The 15,501-nt window shown below is 39.5% G+C and overlaps 1 long non-coding RNA gene across 1 annotated transcript; it reads left to right on the top strand.

The window, feature by feature from the left end:
- The first annotated feature begins 293 nt into the window (after nucleotides 1-293).
- Nucleotides 294-13,536, top strand: LOC127480360 (uncharacterized). The gene is made up of 3 exons (XR_007907849.1): nucleotides 294-403; nucleotides 10,827-10,906; nucleotides 13,452-13,536. It is a non-coding gene; the product is annotated as an uncharacterized LOC127480360 (long non-coding RNA).
- The last annotated feature ends 1,965 nt before the right edge of the window (nucleotides 13,537-15,501 follow it).

The raw sequence follows: 15,501 nt of genomic DNA, 5'->3' as shown, positions 1-15,501 counted from the left end.
TAGGTTGAATATTAGGAAAAAAGTTTTTACAGAGAGAGTGATCAGACATTGGAATGGGCTGCCCAGGGAGGTGGTGGATTCTCCATCCCAGGAGGTTTTTAATATGAGACTGGATGTGGCACTTAGTGCCATGGTCTAACAACCACAACAGTGTTGGATCAAGGGTTGGACTTGATCTCAGAGATCTTTTCCAACCTAGTTGATTCTATGATTCTATGATTCTATGAGGTCTGCTCCCTGCCCCCTTGCTTGCTCTGTTTGCTTACCAAATGCAGCTAACATTGTTGTTCTGTCCTTTGGAAACTGTGCAGCCCTCACCTTTCATCTTTGTTGCATCTTCTCCCTCATACTGCTTGCCCTAACAAACACAGTCAGAACCATCTGACAAGGTCCTCTGCTCCTTGTAGGTGTTCAGCTTGCTAAGGGAGCTGGGCTCTTCTCAGAAGAGAAGTACAGTTCTGTACCTGCTCTCACTAGGCACTTTTCTGTGCTGATGAATTTGGCTTCGGTGCCTGGTTCTTTTCCTCCCCTAGGAACACTTTGTTTTTATTCGCAACTGGAAATGTAAGTGTAACTGCCAGTGCTTGAGGTGCCCATTCTAAATGTGAAAGATTCTTCACCCGAAGGAGTGCTCAGAAATGTATTGTTTTCTATTCACAGACTGTTGGCAAGAGTGAGACTTTGTCAAATTTCTTCTGGGTCCCTGCTTAGTTCTTAAACATCAGAAAAGAGGATCAATATTGGGATTCTATCTTCCCTTTTAGTCTTGTTGTGCTGCTATTTCATCCAAGACTTAGCAAAAATACTTGAACTGAATTAGAGAGACAAACAATTGAATTTTTATGAATCTGCAAGTGACTGATGGGAAGGAGTGGAGAACATTGAAAAAAAGTTGTTTTTTTTTAAAAAAAGGTTACAATCAGAACTGCTTACAGCTAAAGGTGATGACTAAATACATTGGGATCATTGAATTCATCCATCTGAATCCTAATAATAACATAAAAGCACAAAGGGATGTTGGAGGACATGGCTGGTCACTGGCAGGGGAAAAGAAGGTCCTGCGGTCTGCCAAGGTGAGCGATGTTAGGACAAGATTATCTTTCCTGTCATGTACTTGCCAAGCTGCAGCTCTTACTTGGGCTAGCGCTCTGGGTTTGGTGTCATTTTTTCTCCCCCCACATGCAATGAGATGGAACTTTAGGATGTAGAAATTGAGTAAGGAAATTATGTAAATAAACCAGATGATTGGTTATGCCTCTGAAATATTCTGGAGTCTGAGCTTGCCAAATTTCTCCTTGAGCAGCAGAAAAACAATTTTCCTACCTGACCATCTTACTGTGCCAGAACAGGAGCAGTGGGAAGCTGAACTGGGTGCTCTGCTGCTGGTCCAAGTGGTGGGTGGGAAGGCAGGTGCTCCAGGACTGTTTCTCTGGGTTTGGGGGCAGCATTACTGACGCTGTGCCCTAGCAGGGCTGCAGGAAGCTGTGCATAGAAAGGGAGAGAAACATCCACAGCTGAGAGGCGGGGGGGAGTCCAGCCCTGGATGAACAACACTGCCATTGCAGCTTGCAATTACAATACATACATCTGTTCACAGGAGACTCCATCAAAAAGACAGATCAAAATATATATTTTGCTTGGCAATTGTATTGATCTGTGAACTCCACTCACTTCAGTATGGATAATTATGCCTAAGTCTCTTTAGTTTCTTTCTCTGTTAAAGAATTATTGCTAACAGGATTTCCCTTAAGCAGGGCCATACCTAAATTTGCTGCAATCATCTGATTAAGGCTGTCATGGCTTTTGTGCTTAATTATACTGCAGAGAAGCACGAATACAGCAGGGTGCCTAAACTGATATTTTCTCAGATGTAGGCATTTAGTGCTCTGTAGCAGATACCAGCTCATGTATTTGGTGGTTTTCTCATGCCTGTAGTTCCTGTAAAGGTTCCACCCTATAATTACTTGAAATTTGATTTACTATGTTCTTTCAGCTTCTCCTCTAGTTGGAAAATTTCAGCTGGAGCATTTTTTGTTGGGTTTTAAAAAAGTAAAATTATTCAAAAGGTATGGCTTCAGTGGCATGTAGAAAGGCAATTAAGATTTTTTTATTGAAGAGATTGACCTAGGTTGCATGAAGCATTTCAAGGAATCTGATGACTAAAATCAAACCAATAGTTCAGAGAAGGATTATTTTTGGGGAAAATGGAACTGGGAGATTTTGTTGGTTAAGTGATGACTGCTAGAGGTAAAAGGAGAGCATGCAGCCAACTTACAAACTTTGAGAGAGTACGAGGATGTAGAAATACTTCTTTACATGGTAAAATGAGAATTCTTGCAAGCAGTAGGAAATTTAAGCAATGGGAAGGGATATGAAATCTAAAAGTAGAAAGCTGCAGCTGAACACATCCTTACCCTGAAAAAAAGATCATTCAAAAAGAGCACACAATTAATGGTTTATCACCCACTGTTCTGAAGAAAATGCTGCTCATTCTCCTATTTACTGCAGTTACAGTGACAGCAGGTAAAGCACTCAGCAATATGCCAAGGTGTGAGCCTGCATCTCTGTGTGGCTGAAAGGCTCTCAGTGTCCATCTGCAGCACCACAAACTACTCAAGTCTTGACAAGGCATTGCCAGGAATGCTTTTATTCCCATCTTTTCTTTGAGTTTTGGTGCTGGTTGTGTCTTTAATCACGCTCCCAGGTACCATGTGTTACCTGTAAGCTGCAGGCAGCGTAGTCCTGGCAAGCAGTGTGTCTCAGTCTCACTGGTGGTGAAGCTGATGTGATGTAATGCATGTCAGCAGTTCCCCACTGCACTCTGGAAATATGGGCAGAGCCTAGAAATAAATTCCTTATTGTACTGCGCTGGCTATTGACTGGGAGGAGAAAAGCCAGGACCCCTTCCATTCCTTGTCCCTTTTATCTTGGATTGCTTTCAAGTAGATCTGGCAGGCTTTATGGGGATCTGAGAAGAAATATTCTTTTAAAAAATAAGTTTTTTGAGTACACTAAAGTATTTAGCACTCTTTACACATGCAAAGGAAATAAAAGCGAAGTACCAGGATGCCTTTTGAGTTTCTCTGACATTGTTTGTCTTTTCCTGGGCAATGTCATCTTTCTGTATCACAATCTTGGATTTATTTAGGTGATCATGTCAATGTGTATATTTATTGCTTATTTTTCTTTTCATCTTCTCCTTTTCTGGTCTCTACATGAACTTGCAGCAGCATTGCCTGGAAAGCATGGTGACAGGGCCAATTCTGTTTTAAATGGAAGGCAAAATAATGCTGGGTAATGGAATTACGCCAGGAGGGAGCTTGGCCTGCTGTCCTGATATTGCTAAAAACCACCTCCTGCTGACATCACTCTGTAACTGCTGATTCTCACATCTGGGAGGAGAGAATGATCTCAATGCAGAAACCTTCCTGAACTTTAGGGGAGAAGTGTGGTAACTGTCCTTCTTCTGAGGAAAAATGGGGGTGTATATTTATCATCAGTGCAGGAGACCTGACCTGCCTGATGTGGTATGGCTCCAGCTGTGATTTTCCACAGCATTTAGAATGCTCTCCCATGGCTTTATAAAAAAGGTCACGTTATTTTTGTGGTATGATAATTCAGGGACCCAAACACGACAGCTATGCAAGAAATTTCACAGCTTTGCTGTGCTCTGCCACTTCCGTGGCTATCATCTTGAAATTCCAGTTAAGACACAAGGCTATCACTAAAAAAAGATTTTAGTTTAGAATGAAAGTTTTAAGTATGATTTTATGTTAAATTAACTTGCTTCTTGAATACAGTAATGAAATGTGAATAGTTTTTGTTTTACTGAATAATTAACCTGGCATAAAATTTAAAATAGGATGTACCTAGAAAAAGATTGAAAATATAACATGTGCACTGATTAACTTTAAATCTCTAAGGAACTCCATTTTATTCCATCAGTTCAGCACTCTTTTCATACATCTGGAATATGAAAGAAATATAATCAAGTCTGTTTTGCAGAATTTCTACATTGACAAGTTTAAGAGGGAGAATTCTGGTTACAGTTAAACTAAAACTGTACTTAGATATTTCATAACTTCAAGACATATTTCATTTTACTAAACTCAAAATTTAGATTTAATTTCTAAAGAATTTGGTTAAAATATTGTATTCCAAATTAAATTTCAGTTGAAAATATCCCTAAACATTTACCATTATAATGGCAATCATAATTTTGAAAGTATTCAAATTTTGCTTAAAAGCCTAATGATATTTATAACTATGAAGTAGTGTATACTAAATGTGAAATACAAATGTTTTTAAAAATAAATTTTGGAAAAAGATTACTTTAGAAAAAGGGTTATTCTTTTTAAACAAGGCTTCTTCATTTAAAATAAAATGACCTGAATATTTACCAACAGTATTTTTTAATAAAACTAAATGTTTTACTTTAGTATCTAATGTCATATCTTAAACGCAATTTAAAATGCTTTTAATACTTTTTTCAATTTTTTTAACTTGAAATGACCCTTCACTTATGTTCAAATGCAATGCAGAGTGAAAAAAACAAGCCAAAACATTTTAGCCTTTCGCAATGAAGGTAAAATAATTACAATTGATTATAATGAAAAGTTTTCTTCAACTGGATCAATTGTTTTTTTTGTCCAGCTCTTCAATTTCTGCTTTCTGATCTAGCAAGGATGTTTATTCTCAAAGGAACAGCTGTCTTTGATTAGATCAAGCTGTGCTTCTGATGTTTTAAAATCTCCTAAAACTGCAGTTCACAGTTCCAAATAAACACTAACTCCATCTCTTCTCCCATATGACCCCTAAGCAGAGAAGTAATATTTCTAAATTTCTTGGTGTAACATGATGCAATTATTCTTAAGAACCACATTTTTTAACTTTTGGAAGGCTCTTTTTTTTGTCACGTGCTTCCAAACCTACAAGGTAGGAGTTTCCACTTGCAGGACAATGAATTATCAGGTAAAGGCCATTTTCTCATGGGTGTTTCATCCTCCAGAGCCATGCCAATGCCTGTGCCTGTAAAGAACAGATTTATCTTTTTTTGAACTCGGTTATCAGTACAGCTATTCACTGCCATAGGTTCAGCTGGAACATCCAATCTTGGATATATAGGGTAATGTCACAGCTTAATTTGAAAACCTGTAAGCTTGACTCTAATAATGTTCAAATTCTTTATAAAACATGCATGTATGTATCAACAAATACAGGCTGCATTTAAATTTCTAGCATTTCATAATCTTCTCTCTTTCTGGGTGAAGTGAACACTCTCCATGGCTTTAGTGAACATCAGTTAACCTACCTTGCATTTGGCTATGGTGAAGTCCCAAATCTTTCCTGCAGAATTTAACTGGATTGTGGCCACTACTTGTAGTGACAAAGGGACTAACGCCAAGCAGAAGAAGTCATTACAGCAAAATTTATTTGTGATAAAATAATACAGAGTCATTATATTTCCAGGGTTGTTTTTATTTCCCTTTTTCTTCCTGTTAAGAATCAGTAATTTCAAACTGTGTTTCAAACCCCGCTGTCTCTAGGCCCAGGAACCATAGTCACTGGCAATGTTTGCATTCATACCAATCACCTTATTATGGAAGGAAAACTTTCCTTTCTTCTCTTTACACGTTTTCTTTGTATTAATTTCCTACTCTTACCAGCAGAAAGACTCCAGGGACCCAGGAAAGTGGTTTCCTAAGTCAACCCATGAAAATGCAGTCCTTGGGGGTAGGGTAGGTGTTAAGTAAAGTGTTAGGTTTGGGATTTATGTTTTGATTTCGTTTTGGTTTTTGGGGTTTTTTTGTTTGTTTGTTTCTCCCATGGCATGTAATAACTGTAAAATAACCTGGCTTTATTTGGTCAGTGTCAGAAGATGTTTTTTCTTTGGTTCTCAAAGGTACCTGTGGTACAGACAGAATGAAAGCAAATAACAGTCGGTGTATTTTTATTAGTTACAGTGTCAAGGAATAAGCCAGTTATTAATGGTATTTTTTTCTGGTCATTGAATTAAATCCTATTTTAATCTAAGGGTGGAAAAGGAAAATTAATACTGTTTGTTCTGAAATATGGCACTGTTCTCTACATAGCTGAGAACAGTCTAGAAATTTTGTCTTTCTGAAAAATAGTTTGCTTACTACATATTATCAATATGAATTCAATTTGCAGAGTAACTGTGGTCCCAGAACAGTACAATCTCAAAAATAATAGCTTTCTGCTTTCCCCTTGCCAATCTCCACCCTGGCTCGTGCTGGTGCATCACAATGTGTGGTGCAAAGCTGCCTCCTCACTGTACCGGCACGGAACACTTCACTTATAAATCATGAAGGAACAGTCTGTACTGTCTTATCTTGTCCCTGACCTGGGTACTGCTCTGACCGCAAGAGACTATAATTTACTGTCACACAAGTGCAAAAGAGGTCATGTGATACCCCCAGGCTTGACAAACTCAAACATGTTCAAGTGGGTCCGTCTCATAGACTGACCTTCCACGTTACTTGCCAGTTCTTATGGGTGAGGGTGATTATGGGAGAGGGCCAGACACCAAGGGTGCTCCTGCAGCATCAGATCACATGCCCTAAAATCAGAGAATGACAGGCTTTCTGCCTCTTTGCTTTAATAACTCCCATGAAAGTGGAGTGAGATATGTGACCAGCATCCTGGAAACCTCCCGAACTTGTAAGGTATGGTACAGAATTTTGGATTCCTGGAATGGGTTAGAGAAGGGTATCTCTTGACATGTGGTTCTTCACCCACAGAGAAACCTTAATGCCACAAAGCTGGGGCAGGCTGTCATCTCACTCTGCTCATGGATCATTCATCCTTTCCTCTTCTTCTCCTGCAATTTCCATCAAAGACTTGTTGTGATGAGCTCAGGTCAGCTAAACCTTTCCTAAGCTGGTTGCTTTTTCTTCTAGTTCCCAGTTCCCCTCTGTGATTTCTGGGCCTTATTTACCCTTCTGTCTTCCTTTGCATTGCACCCTGCACTTATCTGTCATTTGTACTGGTTTTTTTTTTTTTTAAATTCTTTCCTCCAAAAACTGCAGCTTTTATACCTTCTTCGCAAATTACTATTTTACACTCTTTTCCATCCAAGTTTTTTCTCTTCTGGATATATTTTATTCAGAAAGTCTTCTGTGGAGTACCTCAAATACATCTTTGCCCTTGTCTGTCTACTACTTTTGACATGTTGAATATGCTTACTTTAGTGTCCACATTCTGCTGTCATTTACACTGATGTGACGTGGAAGGACTCCATTGTTTCTTATCCATAAGTACGCACCTGAAAGATTGGTAGCTTTAAGCGGAAAAGTTCCTTGTCATTCTGTAGTAAAACTAAAAGTCTCTGTGCATCTGTATCTACCATGGGTTTTGTCAGGAGATCCGAGAGGTTGATTACAAGGTGAACAATTTTCTTCGGCAATGTAACATTACTGTTAGATGACACATGATGACTAAGCATTGTTTTCCCAGTCTTGATGGTCTGCTCAAACTTGACGTGAACCCATAGGTTTAAAACCTAATTTAGTCATGTTGGGTGCTATAGGTTAAACCAACAAGCATTGGACAATTAACAGAGTGGGCAAATTCAGCCCTGGTGTTACACCTGGTTTATGCCAAGACTGAATTAAGTCCTGTATCAATAAAAATGCACCTTCACAGGGTCCTTTTAATGAAATACTTCACTAAATCTATTCCTCGTTTAGTTTCCTCAACAGTATAAAAAAAGTAATTGTTTTTCGAAGCTAAATCACTTGGCTAGCGCACATATTGTCAGGCTGAATGCTAATTATTCAGCTTAATTAAGTCCAAGTAAAAAAAAAAAAAAGGGTTGTAAACTAGAAATTGAACCCGATATAGACACTCTTAGTAAAACTTTCACCTTGACTCCTTTGTGCTCCTGACTTTAACAAAAACTGAGATGACTTCAACACTGGACTATCATTGTTTTGGCCAGCAGGGTTTGGCACAGATAGCTGTCCCCTGTGGTGAGCAGTTAGATTCCTGCATGGAGCAGTCTGTAGCGAGCTTCCACATACCCTGTATGCCACAGGTGGTTTCTCAGTCTCAGTGTGTTGTCCCAGCATACACTTTTCCTTTTAAGAGCACTTTCAGAACTGCACTGCTGAGAGAGTCTAAAACCTTTTCTTAATTTGCAGCCCTAGTCAGTCAGGCTTGTTTTATATCCTTTTGTTCTTGGGCCAGTATAGCCTTGTAGGTCCATTAGAAGCATAACTGTTGAGGTTTATTCTCTTGTATCCCTGCCCAGACTTCCTTTTGCTGGTATGTATACCAAGTTCTTCTAGTGTCTTCTTCTAAGGGTCCTACAAGCTTTTCACTGCACCTCTTCCAGTTCAAGTTTACCTTTGCTGTGGAGTCTTTTATTGCTACAAGAGAGACAAAGTGAAAAGTAATACTACTGCCAATTGCTATACATGTGTGTAGCTTTATGCAAGCAAGTGGTGTCCAGTTCTATAGTCATTGTCCTTGTCTCCTTTGGAAAACTAAGAATGGTTTGTCAACAGGCTTTAGCCACCTGAGCTCTACTTCCACTGGTTATTTCTAGGTATTAGCTCTACAGTTGCTTAGATTCAGAACAAAGGTGCTGTGCAGAGGATCAGGATGTCTGCAGATGGGCTAAGCACTCATTCTTGCTCAGTTCATCCAGAACATTCAGTCATGCTAGATTTCTAGGTGTTGCTGGGATTCTCCCTCAAATATGGGCTAGAGCTTAACTCATAAGAATGTTTAAAGGGAAAAATACCTGCTAGATGAATCTGGATTTGAGCAGCACAAGTGCCATAGTCGAGCACCCTCTGTTCAACTGTTCTCCAAGGTCTCTCCTACGATTTCAGTCCATGTGTACCTGTCCTGGAGGGCTTTTCCCTGCTCCCCTGCAGGTCCAAACAAGGGTGATGCTGCAGCCTTGTGCCTGGGACAGGAGAAGCTCAGTCCTTCCAGTGCTGGTGCTGGGATCTAAGGGTGGGCAATGAATGGGGTGGCAGTCACAGGGTAGATTTTTAAAAGACTCCAGTTGGAGAGTTTCAACAAGCACCAAGGTCATAGATGAGAACCATGAAACGTTCAGCCTCCTGAGTCACGGAAGTCTCGTTGTCCATTTCTAATGGCTTTTAAAGTGTTAGGGTTGAAAAACAATCTGACATAGTGATGAGTTCCTACAGATGCATCGTATCTCTGAGGACTGCAGTTACAGTAAGGTAGAAGGAAACAAGCAAAAATATAATGGTGACTGTTAGGAAGAATGTGTTGGACTCTCTTTTCAGAAGCACTGTAAAATCTATTACAGATAGCATAAGCATTAATTCACAGCGTTTGTTCATACTATACTGCTGCTACCTGATCTCCTTTCCTTTGCTGATGTATGTACTACAGCTACAGATTTATTTATACAGAGACATATTTTTGTATTTTGGAATAGATCAACTCGCCAGGACTGAGATCTCACGACCTGATTGATTTAAATGCTGTACAGGACTGTGTATTCATTGTCTGGCAAAACACATGACATAAATTTGACTCTGGAGCCAAATAAATTGGGAAATTGTACTAAATTTTACTAAAGAGGGAAGATGGATCATGAAAGAAGGTACTGCAACAAATAATGCATACTCAGAATGTAAAAAAGTAAAATAAATGCAATCCTTATGAAAACAGGACACTTGTTTCTAACAGTAGAGCCTAAGTGAGGTCTGAAAATTACTACATATATGATCTCATGGAGATACGTACTTCTGCTCCCTTGGCAGAAATATTAGATGTACTTAATCATATGTAGTGATATTAATTTTAAAAGTGGTGATACGGAGAGAGCAAGAACATTTATTTATTTTCTTGCAATAAATGGCAGAGTTCCCTGAACTTCAATGAGATAAGAACTGTACAAAGTATCGTAACAATAGCTAATCCATAAAAGAATAAAAACTCCAGGTGATAATTTGATTTAGTTTTGTGTCACTCTAGGCTTATTCCAGCAATATTACTTTATTTTTCCTGCTTTAAGATGAAGTAGTGCATTCTTGAAGAAAAAACAAACCAGAATGGGTCTGCATATCTCATTATTACAGAGGAAATCCAAAAAACAACATAGGCAGATATTTTTCAAGACCTTTTATTCTTAAAAAAATAGCGGGAGAATAATGCAAAAGTGCTTTTCTTTTTTTTAATTTAAAATAATTTTCTTCAGCATTTTTGGGCTCCTTAACAGGTCGGATGTTCAAAGATTTAGATCCCTTTCTGGGGCTGTTGTTCAGACACATTTCACTGACACTAAATGTGACCTAACAGCTCATCTTCTTTGAATTAAGTGGCTCAGTCAGATGTCAGATGTAAGAAGGTACAAGCTGGAAATAAAGAAACACTGTGAGCTTGCCCAAATGCAGCTTTTTCTTCTCTTGGCATGTTGATTGTAAAAGAAAGTTAAGATATTGAATCTAGTAAATCTGGTTTAAAAAGCCTGTCATTCAGTCTGCTTTTTACTTCCTTGGTTTTCTCAGTGTTAATACAGCACCAGAAATATTTTACGGCTTCTGTCTTTGGTGCATTCTTATTGTGTGTATTGAGTAATGCCTTGCATCTGCTATAAGTAAACAAATGACCATAATCTTTAGTGCCTAGGCTAAAAGGCACTAAGGAAAACATAAAACCAGGCTTTTATTTCGTGAGCATGAGAAACAGAGAGTGGGATCTCAATTGTTCCAGAGAGAGTGTTTCCATCACAGGAGGGGAGATAGTCCCTTTAGTCTGTGGATGTGCTGGGACAGACTTGCATTTTATAACCACAAATGACTACTGCTTCTGTGCAGGTGCAGTGGTGCTCCCTTGTAGCTACTTGCAGCACTTGGCTCTCTGGGAACAGAAATCTAGAGGGGACCCAGAAAGAATGGTGAGTTGCTTGGAAAAGAGTGAGGAAGTTTAGGAAGGTGCTCTCTCAATGTCCCTCAGTACTGTCGAAGAGCAGGACCGCAGCAACATCATGGTATAGCCTGGTTACCAGTTTTCTGTCTCCAACCAAGTGTGGCTATAATGTGAGACACCTGAACTCTTCAGGAATGGAGACCTGTGCACGGGTTGGCCTGCCTGGCCAAATAAAAACGGGTTGTGTCAAAGGACAGAGATTGTAAAGAGAGGAGCAGGAGTGTGAAGCCATGGAGCTGGATAAATACAGGGAGACAGACTCTGCTGCTTTGTCATACTGGCCTGTCTCTGTGCTCTGGGGCATCTCACCTCTGTTATCAGCTAAGATTTGATCTGCAGGGAGTTTCATCTACGGTGAAACTCTAGATACATTTTGAGGATGGTATTTGGATTTTTACGTTTAGTGCTGAGACAGATTGGCTGGGAAAGGAAAGAAGCTGCTGAGCTTGTTAGATACCCACAGGGGAGAAAGCATTCTATGAGATAGTTTCAGAGTTCTAAGTTGTTTTGGCAACCATTATTAGATATGGCCCATAATTACTTCTGTAGTTATAGAAGAGTGTAATTTGCTTTTAATTACTGTATTAGCAAATATATCAGTAGGGAAACCAACAGAAAAAAAAAAAAAAGGCCGATTTTTTTCAGTCCTGTTCTTTTTGACTGTAGGAAGGCAAAAATATTTGGACCAAAAAAAATGCTCTAATGAGCCCCAAACAGGCACATTCTGACACTGAGGGGGGAAATAGCTATTCTAGATAGCAGAGAGCTGGCTTCTGGCATAGCCCTACAAAGTGGAAATAATAGCTTCTTTCCATTGTAATTTTAAAATTGTAGCGTGATGCTGTTATTCTGATGCTTTGTGATAGATGCCAGGGTTGGAGGCTGCTCTGCTCCAAGTGTGAGTCAGATAATAAAGCAATTTCTGAGCTGTAGCAGCAAAGCACCTTTCCTTTTGTTTCCTCTGAAAGATACTGTAAGGCTGCATTATCAAGATTCACCTTCACAGACCAATATTTTATTTTTAACTCATCCTTTAGAAGAGTACTGAAGGGGACATCTTATCTCCCATTGTGGGCACGTCTCCTGAAGAATTTGAACAGGAAAATGCTGCATGCATTTTCTTACCTTGAATCTCAAACAAAGGAAAGAAATTCGGTGGATTTCCTGGCCTCTTAATCTTCTCACTGAGAAACTGCTCTAAACACTAATGAACATTAAATTGCTATTGCTCTGTTGGTGTGTAGCGCTTCAGTCAGCAGTCCTTCCAGAGTCAATAACAGCAGGCAATCTACTGCAGTTCCTCCGGTGTTTATTTTTAAAGATAATACTTAAAATGTTTAAAAAATGAAACATTTCATTTTGCAGGTGGTAGAGCTGAAAAAGTTCAGGATGCCTTTACAGCATGTGAAAGGGACAAACCATCTGGATTTCATTTTCACCTCCCTCCTGCCTAGTCAGCTGCTGAACTATGGAGGGACCATGACACTTGTCAGGCTGGGGGTGGCTTTCCCTGCTAGCTTCCCCCATTAGCAAAGCACAGGCACCTGTGCAAGTGCAGCTTCCCATAGGAATCACCAAATGAGGAAATGAAGTAGCCAAAAGGAGGGCAGGTGGTAAATGATGATAAAATTCCCAATACTTCATTTTTAAGGTGAAAACCTTCACTCAGCCTGCTGTATTGCAGTAGAAAAAAATGGGGTGGTTTAGCATGCATCTCCAGCTGTAACATTCAGGTAAATAAAAGCATTATGTCAGCTAAGGAGGTTTTTGGAGCAGATTTGTTGTGGCGTTGACTTAAGTTTGAACACAGTTCCTGCTCTTTGGCATTTCCTAAAATATTTGGTTTTACAGCCACAGGAGTGGCTCCTCAACATCATTTTATGTGAGTTATTTATAGACCACCTTGTCTATCAGTAGTAACTTTGCCCAACACACAGTTCCAGCTGAAGTCTCATCTCTGTCCATCAGGGATTTGGGATTTTTTCCCTGTCTGACAGCCAAAATGGTTTGTCTGATTTTAAGATGGAGTTTGGGCAAAGATGTGTCATTTTGTAATGTTAAAACAAAAATTATGATAAGAAACTCTAGCGCTGCACTGAGTTTTAATTGGAAACTCCTGAGAGCAGTGTGGGAATAGGGAATCGGGAGGCAGTGGCAGGGGTGCAATGCCACAGCCAGGGTGGGAGATGTGAAGAGTTTGGTGGGGAGGAATTCAAGGTGGGTACTAGTCTGTCTCAAGAAGCTGTGCCTCTACTTTTTTTTGAAAGCAGACATGTCTGTCTTTCTATGTTGCTTACATACTTACTCAAATTATGCAGGTAAAAAGAAGCAGTGTCTGAGGAAAAATAAAGCTATAGAGGCCAAGGACCTGTGTGCACTGGGGAGGCTCAGAAAGCAGCAGCCTTAGTCTCAATGCTTTAATGCTATCAGTTTTACTCATAGAGGTGCCATAAAGATGCATGTATTTAAATTTTGTGGAGGACTAGGAACAAATGACATCATTTTGTATTCAGTACAGGGTAGTTTAAATAAGGCCTGCAGGCCACTTGCTGAATGCTGTGGATAAAAAGAAGTCTTCACTGAACGAGGTAGATACCCTGATGAAGAAATAATACATGAGCTTGTAATTAAAAACCATGTTTATACATAGAATGCTCTGAATTAAGAATTCTTGTGCATCAATAATCCTGGCATGTCCTAACTTTAAAGTGCTTGATTTTGCACCTGTTTCTTTTGAAGTTACTTTTCTGTATATTGAATTATAAGGAAGACACAAGGAAGTATATAAAGAGAACAGAAAAAGAAAAATATATTCTCTCCCATGCATCAGGTATGAGGTTAGCACAGGTTTTCACTTTTTCTTAAGCCTTTGGGCAACATATGAAGCAGGACAGAAAAGCCTTTGGGCAGGACAATCAGTTCTTTACTGCTTCTTGAAAATGTTCTCCGATTTTCCCTCAATTTCTTTTCCATTACTTTGATATTTCATCTACTTTTGCTTCTTCTCTCTGAGACTTTAAGTCTTTCAATAGACAGACACTACTGAGCATCTTCTCCCTCACCTTGCAGAGATAAGGATGTTGCAATCTCTGTGCTTCTGCTAACAGAGAGTTGGAAAGGCAACATCAGGGAATGAACCCATTAAAAGTACCCCCGAAGAACAAAACTGGGAAAGTAAGCACAAATATATAGGCAGAAACACCTTAATTATAGTTTGTATTTCAGTTCTGCTCTGTGTCTAAGCTGAGAAAGATTTCTTTCATGATGCCTGTTTCTTCCAGATAACCTTGCAGGAAATCAGACATTGCAGCAGGGCCAAGCCAACATCATACAGACTGTGAACTGACAGTTGGCCTAAACACGGAAAAGATTTTGCCCTCGAGGCTGAAATGGGTAACAGGTCACCCCTGCTAGTGCCTCTGCAGGTGAGATTGCAGGTTGTGTTTGTGTATGTTTAGATGACTCGGACTATTTGTGGAAGTATCTCCAGTCCTTCCAAGGAAAACCTGAAGAAGGCTGCAAGAACGGCAACAAGCCTTTGAAAGGCTGTGCTTAGGGCTTTTTAACAGTGTAGGAAAATTGGGCCAGGGTAGTAAAATGGAATTTTATAGCAAGTGCAATTTAATTTGAAGAGAAAGGGAACTCTGAAATGTGTCTGTGTGTGCTCTTTTATTTCACACACTGAAGTTTTGCTAAAACTTATTAGCAAATTATCTATTAAGCTTGAAGTTTGGCTTTTAAATTCATTTTTAGGCCTCTCTTTAAATACTGTGATACTAAAAAAAACCCAAACGAAAAGGTACTCCCATTAAAGGAGTACCATTTCACAGTACCTGTGAAAATTGTTTCTCCTGACTATATCTATCCAGCCCTTTTCACAGTGGGACCTGGATTCTTGATCAAAACTAAAGGCTCTTGCTGTATATACAGATGCTAATGAAGTATTAAAGAGCAGCAGACAAGGACTGGAGATGAAACCCTTGTCTCATTTATTGCTGGAAAAATAGAAATCATATTGTGCCTCCATATCAGAAAATTTCAAGTATCTTTTGGGGCTTCATCTCTGCAGCTGGGCACACTGGTGGAAAACTAAACAACACACTGGCACAAAAGGGCTCAGAATCATATTCGTAAAAAATCTGTCATCACAGATATTGATGTCCAAAGATATGCATGTGGCAGAGAAATGAAAAATAATTTCCCCAGGACAGTGCTGTGAGGAGGGGGCATTGGAAGTAATGCTAGGTCCTGGGAATGTAGGCCTGGACATACCCATTACCAACAAATTGCTGTTTTGGTGATGTTATTTTGTATAAATGGCAGCTTCTTTCCTCTGTGGTCCCAAGCCCAAGCCAAGTAACTGCTGTCTTGTGGATAGTTACACCACTTAGTAAAATGTTACATAAAGAATAAGAGGAAAAATGGCAACCCAGTGAATATTGAGAAACATACCTTAGTATTCTAAGGTGTTCAACAGCTGCAAGAGAAAATGTTTGACTTGTCTGTCTCTGCAGCCAGTTTCAAGGTTGGGGAGGGTTATTAAGCATGAACAATGTCAGCTAA

This window comes from Manacus candei, unplaced genomic scaffold (assembly GCF_025592945.1).
Source record: "Manacus candei isolate 608988 ecotype Guabito, Panama unplaced genomic scaffold, ASM2559294v1 h1tg000072l, whole genome shotgun sequence".
In the NCBI taxonomy this organism is placed as follows: domain Eukaryota; kingdom Metazoa; phylum Chordata; class Aves; order Passeriformes; family Pipridae; genus Manacus; species Manacus candei.
Note: the sequence above shows the minus strand (reverse complement) of the source record. Positions and strands in the feature narration are given on the sequence as shown.